The sequence below is a fragment of the Notechis scutatus genome, chromosome 3, assembly GCF_049901735.1.
Source record: "Notechis scutatus isolate UNSWTSFEM ecotype Mainland chromosome 3, rNotScu1.2, whole genome shotgun sequence".
NCBI classification, from domain to species: domain Eukaryota; kingdom Metazoa; phylum Chordata; class Lepidosauria; order Squamata; family Elapidae; genus Notechis; species Notechis scutatus.
Genome location: NC_142011.1, coordinates 179,402,860 through 179,416,789, shown reverse-complemented (window position 1 = coordinate 179,416,789; position 13,930 = coordinate 179,402,860). Strand labels below are relative to the sequence as shown.

The 13,930-nt window shown below is 35.5% G+C and overlaps 1 long non-coding RNA gene across 1 annotated transcript in view; it reads right to left on the bottom strand.

Moving 5' to 3' along the window:
• LOC148131508 (uncharacterized) overlaps nucleotides 1-9,863 on the bottom strand; it is a 165,067-nt gene extending 155,204 nt beyond the window's left edge. Inside the window, exon 1 of the long non-coding RNA XR_015748382.1 lies at nucleotides 9,837-9,863. This is a non-coding gene — a long non-coding RNA (uncharacterized LOC148131508). The remainder of the gene's footprint in view (nucleotides 1-9,836) is intronic.
• Between the last annotated feature and the right edge of the window lie 4,067 nt (nucleotides 9,864-13,930).

Sequence of the window (13,930 nt, the reverse complement as noted above, 5' to 3'; positions counted from 1 at the left end):
GATAAAACAGATAAAACCTTCTTAATTATTATTTATACATGTCTTTTCCAAATTTCTCTCCCTTTAGTTTTATTCCTCCAATGTTTTATTAATTCACAATCAAAACATAGCTAACCAAAACACAAAACACAAAACATAAAACTTCTTTTGAAAAGTGGCTTAGCCCCGGGTTACATCTTTTTTGACAGACCTAAATCGAGTTCGTGGTCACCTTATATACCATTCATATCTTATTAACCATTGTATATTTTCTATATAACTTCTCCCTTCTTTTCACTCTCTTAGTTATATTTTGTTTACTTCATCTTATTTCAGAATCATTATGTTTGTATCTTTTGTCTGTTCTTTTCCAATCATCTATTTATCTCTTCTCTTTAGCAAAAGAATTTCCCCTGTAATCACTTTTAAGGTGTGACGCCTTTCCCTAAAGTAACACTTAAAATAATACATAATTTCTATCCTGATTCTGCTTAGTACATTCTACATGTTGCATTTTGAAAAGAAAAAGAATAATAAACTTATAATATAATTAAATATATAATTTCCACTCTAATTCTAATTCTATTAATAGTATAACTAAACATTAATCATTTTACACATTCTCTTTAATATTTTATTAAATATGGACTATTTCAAATGCAAATACTACAATACTATCTTGTGTACTCTTGCAGAATCTTTCTTAAATTATACATCCTTTATCCTTTATCTCTAAAAAAAATATCTTGTTCCAGACCGTGGCTTTTCCCCCCTTTTTCCCTCCCTTTCTTCTCCAGTCTGATCTTTTTGCCCCCCCCCCCCTTCTCCTAACCTTCACCTTTTTAGCTTCCCCTCTCTGTTGTAATTCTCTTTTCAATTGCTTTCTAACATTGTACCTTTTTTTCACCTTATTTTTCTTTTTCTTGGTTGTTTTATTAAATCTTAAATTCTCATTTTTCCTTCCTCTCTTCCTATTTTCTTTCTTAATCAATTTTTTTGTCCATTAAAAATGGCTTCCTTTTCTTCTTCTTCTCCTTCTCCTTCTTCATCAAGTATTTGCTGGTACGTAGAAACCGCCATTTCTAAAAAGTGGAAGACAGCTCCCAATGAGTTCTTGCCATTTGGTTCTCTTTCTTTTAATTTTTCATATTCCATTTTTAGTTGATCCAGAGATGGTGCCATTGTAAATTTTTAAAAACAACCCAGATGTTTTTAGTCTTAAGGTAATTTGCAAATGTCAAAGTTATCAAACAATCCAAACAGCCAGAAATTATTTCCTCTTTTTCTCTTTGCAACTTTTCTTCCTGGGGCAAAATCCCAAATATATTTTAAAGCCGTATTACAATTAGTTGTTGGTCTTATAATCTTCAAAGCGTCTCCTCCAACCAGTTTTAAAAGATTTTTTTTTAGTCCTCTCCTTCCCACTTATAACAAAGAGCTTGTTTTTACCTTAAAGCATCAGGTTTTTCAGTGCTCATTTGCTTTCTCCATCAGGAAGGGGAGTGAACTTTCCTTTCAGCACTTTCGCCATTTTAACAACTCCTTTTGGAAACAAATGTATCAATACAAAAGTCAGGTTTCCAGGGTGTTTAAAAGTATCTTAATGTCCCGGTTCAGCCAAGAAAACTTCTCCTTCTGATTCTTCCTCCTGCACAACTCTTATCCGGTTGAAGATTCCTATGTGGCTGCCATCTCTGACAGCCGCTCCACCGCCTCAGGAAAAAGGAGTCTAGCCGGCTAGGGAAAGGGGGTGTGATATCCCCAGACCCCTGCCCGGATCTCCTCTGTCTTCCGCTGCCTCTTCGGGGCAGCGACAACCCCAAAATCCAATTGGATTGGGGGTACCTCAGCGGCGAGCGCAGCAGGGACCCACAGAGAAGCGGATTCCTGCTGCCGTCGAAGCCTTGCAACCGGAAGTTCCTCAAATATCAGAAGTGTTACTGATGCCACAATGCACGACAATAAAGCTACAAAATATTTCCAGGTGTTTTCATATTAATAGTTTAATAGAATATGACAGCATCAAAAAAAAATACAGTGGTGGTTAACCAGATCGCTTAAAATCAGAAATTGGCACACAAACACATAATTATATAAAATTACTGCCTGAAGTGCATTAATTCAAAGTCCACAAATTAGTCATTTTTCTTGGCATTTCAAAGATATGACAATGGCAGCAGCTAAAAAATAATTAAATAATCAAGTATACACAGATGAGTTTAGTAAACCGAAACAAGGCAAAGGAACACAAATTATGTCACTATAATTGGATTTGCATCTTTGCTACAATTTCTAGCTCGCATCAATGTGAAATGATCCAGTAACTGTTTATTCATAATCACAGTTCTTAACTCAAATATTTCAAAGAACTGCAAGAAACGTGTATGAGAAAGCCACCAAGTCCATTTTTGCATCCAATATCTACATATGTATAGTTGTTAGGGTATGTACACAAACTCAGATTACTAGTATGGAAAGAAACTAGTATGGAAAGATGAGTGATTGCTATAATCCCTGCTCCATATTTGAATGTGGATCATGGCATCATGGCAGTTGTGAATTATATCGGGGCGGGGGGGGGAATCCATCATAGCTTTCTTTTAGCCTGAAATGTTGTGATTTGCTAAAGTGGATTCTGCTACAGCATAAATGACCACATAGAGTATGCTGCTGACTGCCATTCTTTCCTAGAAGGGTTCACAAAAATTAGCATATCTTGAGAAAAGTTCTTAAAAATCCACGTTATTTTTTAAAATTGTGTAAACATTTACAATTAATTAGGTTACCTAATTGAAAAAAAAAACTTCTGGAAATCTGCATTAAACATTCTTATAAAAAGGAATCTTACACGCAAGAAAGTTTACTTAAAATTGTTTACGCAACATAACTCTATGATGTGAATTTATATTTACCCCAAATACGCTGGTGGTAAGTTACAAAATCCTACATGGCTTGTGTTCTATTAATTGACAATCTTGCTTACCGCAAATGGAATCTATTTCAAGTCATCCCTGCAGAGAATGCTTGCTGAAACCACGTAAGTTTCATGAAAGGCAAACTTTTTATACAGGAATTTCCTTCAGCTGAATTCTCTGCCAACAAAAATAAGATTTGTGCTGTTGCTTTTGATTTTTAGAATGTTGTTAAAAATATTTTTTTTTAAAAAAAAAGTGTTAGGGGTGCTAGAATGGGGAAAGATGCATCTATGATATGGATATATTTTATTGATTCTTATGACAAGTTGGATTTACGTTATTCACAGATGTCTCCGGTTATCAGGACAATGTTTTGGAAATATCTCATTTTATCTTATCTGCTGTAAATTGCTCAGAATTGGAATGATGGAAGTGGCATAGAAGACAGACAGACAGTACGTGCAATAGTAACACAGCTTCCTATTATTGCAGCCATGAATGCTTCCATGCCTGCAGAGAGAGAACTCCGACTGCAGATTACATTAGAAGAGTTAATAGTCTTTCTTGGGAAACTAGGATTGCCGCTTGTAACCTCTAAAGATGTAATGTTATTTTATGCTGGGTTTCAATTCACTTTTTCATTCAGTGCATTTCTCTGAAGGCTAATCTCAATCACAATACACGCCAGAAAATGTTTGTGCCAACCTGAAGTTTTCACTGAAGTTGGAATTATTTTTTCCCCCACCATTTTATCCAGCTATTATTTGACAAATATTGTACTGCTCACAGTTTGTAGCACGCTCCCTAAATGCCTTTGTGACACTCCAAAGGAAAATCTGCACAGCCTTTCATCATCTCCATGCAGTTTAAATTCATCTCCCTGGAACACTAAGTTCCTGTTTTATTTGCTAAACTGTTGGACTCCTACAGTAGCACACAGAATCATTTTCAGACTTTGCTCTATTGAATGATACCAAATAAAACTTAAAAGAGATGAGATTTCTTCAAAGTTTGTCCAAATTTATGCATGTACAACATACCTGGGTTAAAAATTCTTTTCTGACTCACACATTTTTATTTCCCGGTTGTCCCCATGGGCCACAAATGCATTCCATTGCCACTGTTGCCTTCAGCATATTACATCCCACCATGAATATCTTTGAAGAAAGACTAGATTCTGCAACCAGTACAGGATATGCTCTCCAATTTCTGAAATGAATTATATTTGATGCAAATAAAATGAACCCTGAAACAATTACACTTGCCATTGATGTGTTTGACCTCTCACTTGGGCTCAGCTCAGTCATCTCCTACAGCAACGGTGTCGTGTCAAACTTGATTTCATTGAGAGTCATACCAGGGTTGTGTTTGACCTCGGGGAGGCTGGCCAGGATGGGGGTGACCAGCTTGATATCACCAGCTTCATTTTTGCCGGCAGAGGCATCATAGGCCAGTCCTTCGCAGTTTCTAGGGCAGCCCTGTGGTCCAGATCTAAGCAACCCGTGGGCCAGATCTGGCTCATGGGCCTTGGGTTTGACACCTCTGTCCTACAGCTATCAGTCTTTTCAGTGGTGGGATTCAAAAAAAATTACTATCGGTTCTGTGAGTATGGCGTGGTGCATGTGGTGTGGTGTGGTGTGGTGTGGTGTAGTGGACATGGCTTGGTGGGCATGGCAAGGGAAGGATACTGCAAAATCCCCATTCCCTCCCCACCCCACTAACCTGCTTTCCAGCTCTGTTCTCCTGTGCAGGGCAACAAAAAAAGACCCAGCCGATCAGCTTAGAATAGAATTATTTTAAAACTCCTAATTTAGGTGGGATAATACCAAAAGGTACATTGACTAGAGTAGACAATGAAAAACCCACCAGATGAACCATGATACCTTAAGGTTCATGGTAGTCTTTTGTTTGTATGTTTAAAATCTGTATGAATTCTGAATCATGCACTGCATTTTTAGACAAAGTAAAAGTACATTTTATTGCAATACAACAATGTAAATTTTGCAACATATAACAGAAGAACAAAGAATATAAAGGTGTCTATAATTAGTTTGGCTGCAGAGTCATGAGGTTCTCAAATACAAAGGTATGCTTTAAACTTGTATATAAACTGTAATTAAAAACAGGCCATGCTTTCTTTCAGTAGTGTTTTCTAGAGAAGGGATGTCATACTTGAAAAGTGCTCTTGGAAGCTTGTCACTTAAATCAATCTATAAATATAAAAACAAAATACAACTCATGCATCATCACAAAATCTCTAGAACTGTAAAGCCTATAAACTTGAAATTTGGCACGCATGTTCCTCTTGGCTTCTAGGTGCTCACTAAGAAAGGATTTGTTGAAATGACCATCATTTCATATATTATTATTAACACATTCGGATGCTACGGAGTTCTATTCCCCTCCCCACCTGAAAAGAAATATGTTCCAAATGCAAAATACAGAGGAGAGGAGTTTCAGTTTCAGTTTTACTTTCACAGCAGCAACCAGCTCTAGTATAGAACAGATGAGCTAAGCCAAACCTAGGCTCCCTGCTGTCTCCTTCTTGCTCACACAGCAAATACTGTTTCAGTTTTCAAACAGCCCTCAACTCTCTCATACAGTGACAGTTCGCTAGCCAGATGAATATCGATGGATGCTGATAGACAGATGCACAATTTTCGCCTTTATTTTCCTCCCCAAAAATTAAGCCAGACCACATAGTTTCATAGCGAAGCACGACTATAGAGATAGTTTATTATATATTTCTCATCCAAAAAATATTGAAACTTAGAAGTAGAAGTCAGACTGGCACAGGATATAGCATGACTTATAGACTGATATGTCCTAGGATTAAAAAAATATTATAGAGGAATTGTACATTGTGGATACAGTCTAAAAAAGGATAAAATTAAAACCTTGATATTTTTTTAACCAATCATGTAGTGAAAGCAACATTAAGTACTTAATTCTTAATTAAATACTTACTGTTGTTTATTAACAATGGCAGGAATCAGTTCTCATAACATTTTTGGCAAAGTAAATTATATAAAAAAAAGTTAGATCAATCACTGAAATCAAATTCAATGCATTCTCAAGGGTACTAGTGAAGAGAAAAATAAAATGGGAATTTGAAATAGAGAAAGCCCTTTCTGAACCTTCATTTATTATATTTGTCAGGAAAACTAATCATGGTAGAAACACAAATGAGAGAATACTTGCTCTTGGAAGGACATTGTTAAAGCATTTTGAGAAACACAAGGCAAATATGTTGTTGCCTAATGAAGAACAATGGAAAGGGATGCTCTATTAAGCTACTAATCACTAGCCTCTGTTTTTGTTTTTATTTTTTTATTTTTAATATGGCTTGGAGGAGAAGAATAATCCAGAGGGAGAATATTATTCAGATGTTCAAAGAAGCAAGGAAGACCATGAAAGCTCAAAAGCGCAATACAAGTTCAGAAGGCATAAAAGGTAACTGCAATTAAAGTGAAATAAGAATTAAAGAAAAGTCAAATCTAGCTCTATTTCAATGATACACTTTTTAAGCTTCATATTTCAAATGTATTGAAAAATATTTAATTTGTGGGGAAAATGTAAGCTCTGGATAAAGAACTAGAAAAATGTGTGAATTCGTCAAATCACATACCACACCTATTATATTTATTCTTTTCCACTGTTTTTATTGTTTGTTTGTTTAGTCACTAAATTACTCAACTGTCACTCAAGACAATCCTCCTCCTATGGCAGCCTGCAATAATGCAGTACTGTATCAAAAACATATTCATAAATATTACATATTACCAACTATTTTAATTGAACCCAAGAGGCTAGAGATTGAAAGTATCTATCAACAGGCAACATAATGTGAACTATTCAATTAAAAAAGGCAACAAGTGCATGTTTGAATCTAAAATGAGGTTATTCATACAATTCTAAGGAGGAAACGCACTATAGTACACTATGATAGATCTTCTGTACTATCCAACATGGCTGATGGCTGATCTTAATAGCAGAACAGTGGATAGTTAGCTTAGCAGGTGTGATCACCACAAGCCTGAAAGCTCCCTCAGTCTTTGATTCCATTTGTATTCTACTTGCAAAGGTCCCTGATATTCTTTATATACAGGTTGTAGTCTCTAAATGTAAAAACATCTTTCAATATTTTGTTTCCTAATCCCTATTTAAATATACAATATGGCCATTCCTTGACCAAATTATGTTCTGCAACCGCTTAGTTATGCGCAGTGCATAGGCACCCACATACAATAGTATAATTAAAATGTAAGGCAAGCTTCCCACCCATCCCGGATGCACCAGAGAAGAAAAAGAAGATCAAAAGCTCCAGATGCTCTAACTTGTTTCATTGGAGAAATTGCCAACCAAACCAGACATGAACAGAATATAATTAGGTTAGAAATAACAGGATCTAAAATCAAGATGAAGAATGATGAGCGAGTGGATGACTAAATATTTTAGCATTTCATTAATGAATGTCATCAGGATAACGGAACATGATTTTATTTCCTCAGCTAGCAACAAAAGTGGAATGTGGCACAGAACATATAATTTTCTTGAAACTGAATGTATGCATTACCCTCTGGAAAAAAAAGTCTGTCTTGCAAGACCCATCTGGAACTGTTTAACTGAGTTCATGCCTTGCTTTACAGTTATGCAGCGATCTTATTAAAATTTGAACTTCAGGATTACAAAATACACCAATTTCTACACACAATATTCAAACAGATGCAAACAATGATGGCAACCCTTGAACAGGCAGATTTCAATGTATTTTTTTCTTTTTTACTATTGCAAACTTGATTTCTGTTTAGATTTGAGTATTTTGTTTTTAATTTTGCATCACTAAAGCAACTAGACAGAAAAAAAAGATGATTAGATGAACAAAGGCAGAATCGTGGACAGCAGAAGTGATTCAGAAAAACTAAGACTGATGAGGAAATGCTTTCAAAAATAGCCTGTTTAGAAAGAGATGATTCTCAGGAAAATCAGTAAAAATGTTTGTAAACCAAAAAAAAAAAAGTCCAATGTATTTTGCAAGTTTGTGTGGATGACAAAGCATGATTTTATATACTTTTTCATTTTTAATATGTAAAGGTTATATATGCAAAGCATATGTAGTTGAATTACAAACACAACATTCCTATTTAATAGTTTGGCTAATTATTTGAATGATTTATACACTTTATGTGTAGATGGACACAGAGAGGAAAAATCTGATATGTGTTTGATTTTTTTTTTCAAAATAGATTTTTTACTCAGGCTCCTATGAAATTTCTTCTCCACTGTGTCTTAAGTGGACATAAAGAAGCAAACTACTACAAGGTGAAAAAGATCCAATATTCTATGTTCCAATACTCGAATATTTTAGCATTCTCAGCCATTCCTTTTTGTATAGTTACTGGCTGTTTAGTAACTGTAGCCAACTGCCTAACACAGCAGCTGGGTTGCTCAATGGAACACCTTGTAACACTGTTTTGAAGTCTGCATTTAGACAACAATTCATGTCCATGTTCTGACAAGTTATTCAAGCAACCCTTTTCTTCAAAACAATTCTGTTGTTATTGCACACACAAAAAAGCCTTATTGTGCCACAACTTACTTCTAAAAATGCAGAGAAAGTCATTCTCTGTTGTGGCATTCACTGTGTGATGTTATCCTCCATGTGATGTTATTTAGAAGACTTTTAATAATGAATACTCTCATCAATTAAATATGTTTGTGGCATTTTTCCATCAGTTTTATCAGCTATCCCGAATAATTTCAACCTTACAGAATTTTGATATTTGTTATTATAAATATTTGTTTGTATATTTAATTGTACCATATTATTGTTGTAAAATAGTTTATACTTTAAATTATTTTACAGTACAATGGCACCTTGGTACTCATCATTAATTGGTCCCGGAGAGAACAATAAGTACCAAAAACTCTGAGTACCAAACAATTTTTTCCCATAAGGAATAGTGTAGTGAATCAACACCAAGGCAGCTGACACCAACAAGTTCTAGCTTGTGCACTGAGTACCAAACAATGAGTACCGAGATAATTTTTTTGCATCAAAATGCGTTGAGTACCAAATTTGATAGTTTCAAAGCAGTTGAGAACCAAGGTACTATTGTAAATCACTTTGGTTAAAGTCAAGTAACACTTGACCTGCTTCCTTCAATTAAGCAGGTCACTCATCTCAGGTTTTGATTTTTTTTGTCTGAATAATTCTAGAAGAGTCAGACACAATATTTGGATTAGACAATCAAGTTCCTCAGGTTTTCACTTGTTTTACAGCTTGTCTTACAAGCTGAAGGTCTTAGTTTAAAAATGTCTTAGATGTCTCACCATCATCACTATATAGGCAGCTGTCTTCTTAGACTGTACCATCCAACACTTGTAACTTCTTTTCTCCTCTACTTTCTCCATTCTCAATGCATTCAGTGTGAACACAAATACTCCATAGTATTGTCTGAGCTTGTTTTCTGCAGACATTTCTTTACCAAGGTAACACCTTCAGTGCTAGATTAATATCTAGGTAACACCTTCAGTGCTAGAAAAGAGCAGGCTTTGTTCTCTGTATAACAATAGCTTTCCTTCTCAGTGTTGATTGGAGTGCTATTTTCTCCTTGGTAGTTCCTTGGTTAGGCTGTTGCTTTTCCTGCTCACCTAAATAGGTAATGAAACATCTGCAGGAAAACAAAGCTCAGACAGCACAAGGATTCCATAGTTCAATCCTGAGCTACATGTATTCTCTTCTATTGTATCACAAATACTATGTTTTGTGGGATTTGGGGTTATACAGAGAGCTACCCTCAAAGTAAATTAAAAACTCAAATAATATAATGAAAATAAAGTAAAACATAATGAAAAACAACAGACAGGAATCACAATAACACAACCCTTTATATGTCTACTAAAGGAGAGGTCTCACTGAATTTAATGGATCATACTCACCCAAAGATGATATGGACTTCATAAAACATTGGGAACTTAAGAAGACAAAAGCATCCCTGGTAATTTTTTTAAAAAAGTCTTTATCAGAGAAAAGCATGTTTCATAATGTTGGTAAGGCTGCTTTGAAAAATGATATGTACACACCCACACAGAGTCATTCATGTACTTACATACTAAAGCATATGCATCAAGGTAAGGCTGATGAAAAAAGCATACCTTACAAATAAAAATTAATAAAACTATATGAGATACTCAATATATATAAATTCAGAGAAAATTGTTCATATTTTTGACCACACTTGGAAAGAAACAGAGGACATTTGAGGAAGTTTTAAAGACAGCCTTACAATCTACTTACTGAACAAACCAACAGACTTTTTCAAAACCTTCAATGCAGTCAGCCCTTTATCTTCTTACTGAATAGTGCCACCCAAAGGATCATTTGCAAAATAAATTCACCTACAGTGCATAACAAAATGTTGTTGTATTTTAAAAAAGTATTTCTCAAGCTTGGAGGGCACCAGATTGGAAAAAGTTATCCCAAAATAAATATTATATGGAGCACTGAATGATCAAAAAGTTACCATGATTAATGCCACTATCTTGTATTCACAATGCAATCAGAGAGTATATAGCTTGCCTGTTAAAGGTCTAAGGTTCAATTCTAGCATTTCAGGGAGGGGAAAGGGAAAATATTATCGTAAAGGTTTTTTTTAAATGATTTTTGAAGTACTGTAAATAATGAACAAATAATCCAAAATTCATGTCTGTAAATAGCTGGAAATGAAGATGGAAAGAAAGTATGATTTGGAAAAAAAAGGGAAGCCTAGAAAAAAAGACATGTTCATCTCAGCCTTGTGATACTGGTTAAAGTGGCCTGGGGAATGAACTGATATTTCTTCTACAGCTATGAAATTGGTGGGGGGCGGGGGGAATAGCTGGTTCATCTGGAACTGGAGATACAAGATTTTATATTGGAAATCCATCCACAAAAATCACTTCCTCTTTTATCAACTAGTGATTCTATTCTATTCTATTCTATTCTATTCTATTCTATTCTATTCTATTCTATTCTATTCTATTCTTAGCAAATGCTGGAAGGAGGAACCAAATTGTGGAAATTAGTCACTTTCAAGTGTTGCAAATGATGGATCGAAGTCTTTCAAAGGGTTATTTTGCTCAAGTCTTCATCAAAGCAAGCTTTCCTTTGAAGTTCTGCACAATTGTAATGGCTACCAGGTATATTGCCTGTGACATGCTGTCTTCTTACTCCTACTCCTCCTTCTCCTCCTCTTCCTCATCTGGAAACACTGAGGCATAAAGATATGATTAGTGGACATAAGTCATTTCCCCTTACCTGTTCAACTACACAGTGACAAGCCTTATGGTAATAATCAGAGACAAAGCTTTGGTGTTTCTGTGCCTGAAATATGCAGTAATTTGTGAAAGGCAGACCGTACAGAACATGGAAAGGAAATGTGTAAGTCCCCATTTGTCTCAGATCAGTAAACTGAACTGGGACTCACTACTTTGATAGTTAAGGCCACTATCTGTTCCGACCTTTGCTGACAGTCTTTTTAGTTAAAGATACCAAATATTGATTCTGGTACTTTTGGTGTTCCATTGAAGTGCAGTCTGTTCCACTGAAGGAACATACAACACATATTGATTTTCTATTAAAAAGAGAGGCCAATTGCTTTGTAAAACAGAACAAAAAAGATTCAACTGAAGACCCACTAAGTTTTCCTAAAGAAAATTGCTTCATAAAATAATAAAAATGAATGTACTGATTATCCTCTGGAACACCTTTACAAATTAATTACTTAATATGTTCTCTAGTGCAGGGGTCCCCAACCACCAGTCCCCGGACCGGTACCGGAACAATTTCTACCGGGCCGCCGGTTTGCTGGGCGCCGCCATCTTGTTTTGATGAAAAAGTGCTTCCGGTGAACTTTTCCGGGTAGAAAGCGGCGTTTGGGTGCTGAAAGAATCCTCGTGCCTTAGTTTCATCGAAGGGGGGGGGGCGGCTTCGAACAAAACTATGGCGCGAGGATTCTTTCAGCATGCATGGCAAGGCGAGCCGAGCGACCGTCCCGAAGCCCATCGACACAGGTACAAAGGAGGAGTTGAAGGTGGCGGGGAGAAGTGGGGGATGGCTGGCTGGCCGGTCGCTCGGCTCGCCTTGCCATGCATGCTGATGCCGGTACCAGGCCGCAGATGATTTTGTGATGCCGGTACCGAGCCACGGCACAAAAAAGGTTGGGGGCCATTGCTCTAGTGTGTCCTTTTCTGCATTTTTTAAAAAAATCTTCTTTTAACAGAAACAAATCAAAAACTTTAAGCTTAAAGCTCCTCAAGGAAATGTCCCTCATGAACGCTAACAATTCGAAACTTCAAATTAAAGATATCAAAAAGTTGACCTTGATTTAAAACTATCTTGAACGTCTGAAAACAAAAAAGACAAAATGACAACAGGAAGCCATTGACTTTGGTGTAGCAATATCCAAAACAATTTTATGCAAGTCACTTTTGAGTTTCTCTACCATTTTTGGTACAAATGTGCAAAAGAAACAGGCAATTTGAAATGTCATTGTAACAGAACTAAGATGTAACTCACTCATAGCCATAAGTAAATAAGATACATAAGATGTATTTACAATTGCATTCAAAATACTGAGAATGTACAGGAGAATAATAGAGTTGGAGGGGGAGAGAGGAAAAATATATCTCTTTCTTCTCATAGCTGTGATTCATACTTTTTCAAAGCCCATTAAATCTTGACAATATTGTTTTTAGTTTACTGTTCCATAAAGCCATCTGTGAACAATCATGACATACCTTTATTAATTATTAAAATTAATTTATTTAATATATTAATATAATATTAGTATATTGTTAATTATTATAATATAATATAGTGGAAAGACTTTTCTCCAGAAGTTGTTGGTGATCCAACACTGCAGGTTTTTAAGAAGAGATTGGAACAACTATTTGTTTGAAATGGTTTCCTGTTTGAACAGGGGTTGGATTAGAAGGTCCCTTCCAGCTCTGTTATTCTGTTATTTTGTAGTGATCTCTCCAGCTTTCCCAGAATAAGCACAATATTCTCCCGCAGTAAACCATCTCTTTCAACAGTGCAGTTGGTAAGCTAAATAATCATAGGGAGTATATCTGCAAGAGTTCCAGATATTTAAATACATGGAAGCTGCCAAAATTAATAATGGAGATTTACATCCTGCTCCAAGAAGGAGCATAACATACATTTTAATATATCCCAAGCACAGATATATGCAAGTCTGCCGGCATTACAAATGCTTGATTTTGCTTTACATGGTATTTTCTTCTTGTAGAAGAGAAGGACCAATTAATCTAATTTTTTGAAATATTAAAATAAATTATATACACAATTGGCTACATTTGTATTATTCTAAAACTTTACAGATATAGTTCTAAATTGACCAAAGCTTACAGTAATAGAAAAATGTTATACTGAACCGAAGAGCAAATGGTTGATTTATTGCCTCCAATATCTAGATCTATACATGAATTCAGCTTAGGTAAAGAATACAGCTCTTGTCTAATATTTACTTTTCTAAAAGGCACAAGTATCTTGTGGTCTATCATTCTGAAGACAAAAAAAACCATTATTATCACAGAAACAGAAATCCAAGCTCAAAAATTTTCTTTACACCCCCCCCCCCCAAAAAAAAATTCTTTACCATGATAAAATCAAATTTCCAAAACAGATTGGGGCAAGTAAAGTATATTTGCACTGGACTGATAAAATTAAAGTTTTACTGATCCTTCTCCCTTCCCATCTTGGAGTATATATTATTGTGGGGGGGAACTAGAATGGCTTCATTACTCTGCAGCTAGGAAGCATATTGCAATTTAAGACCATGTAAAAGGTACATTCTAAAAATAAATGGCAAGAGACATTTACCTGTCTACGAAATGGCTGCCCTAGTGGATATGGCAAGTCATAAAATATCCAGTTACCAAAAGGTAATCTAGATGACTGAGAACACTATTATCTTAGCCAAAGTATAGAGGGAAAAGAAAATGTCCTTGACAAGATAGGAGAGTTCCATTAC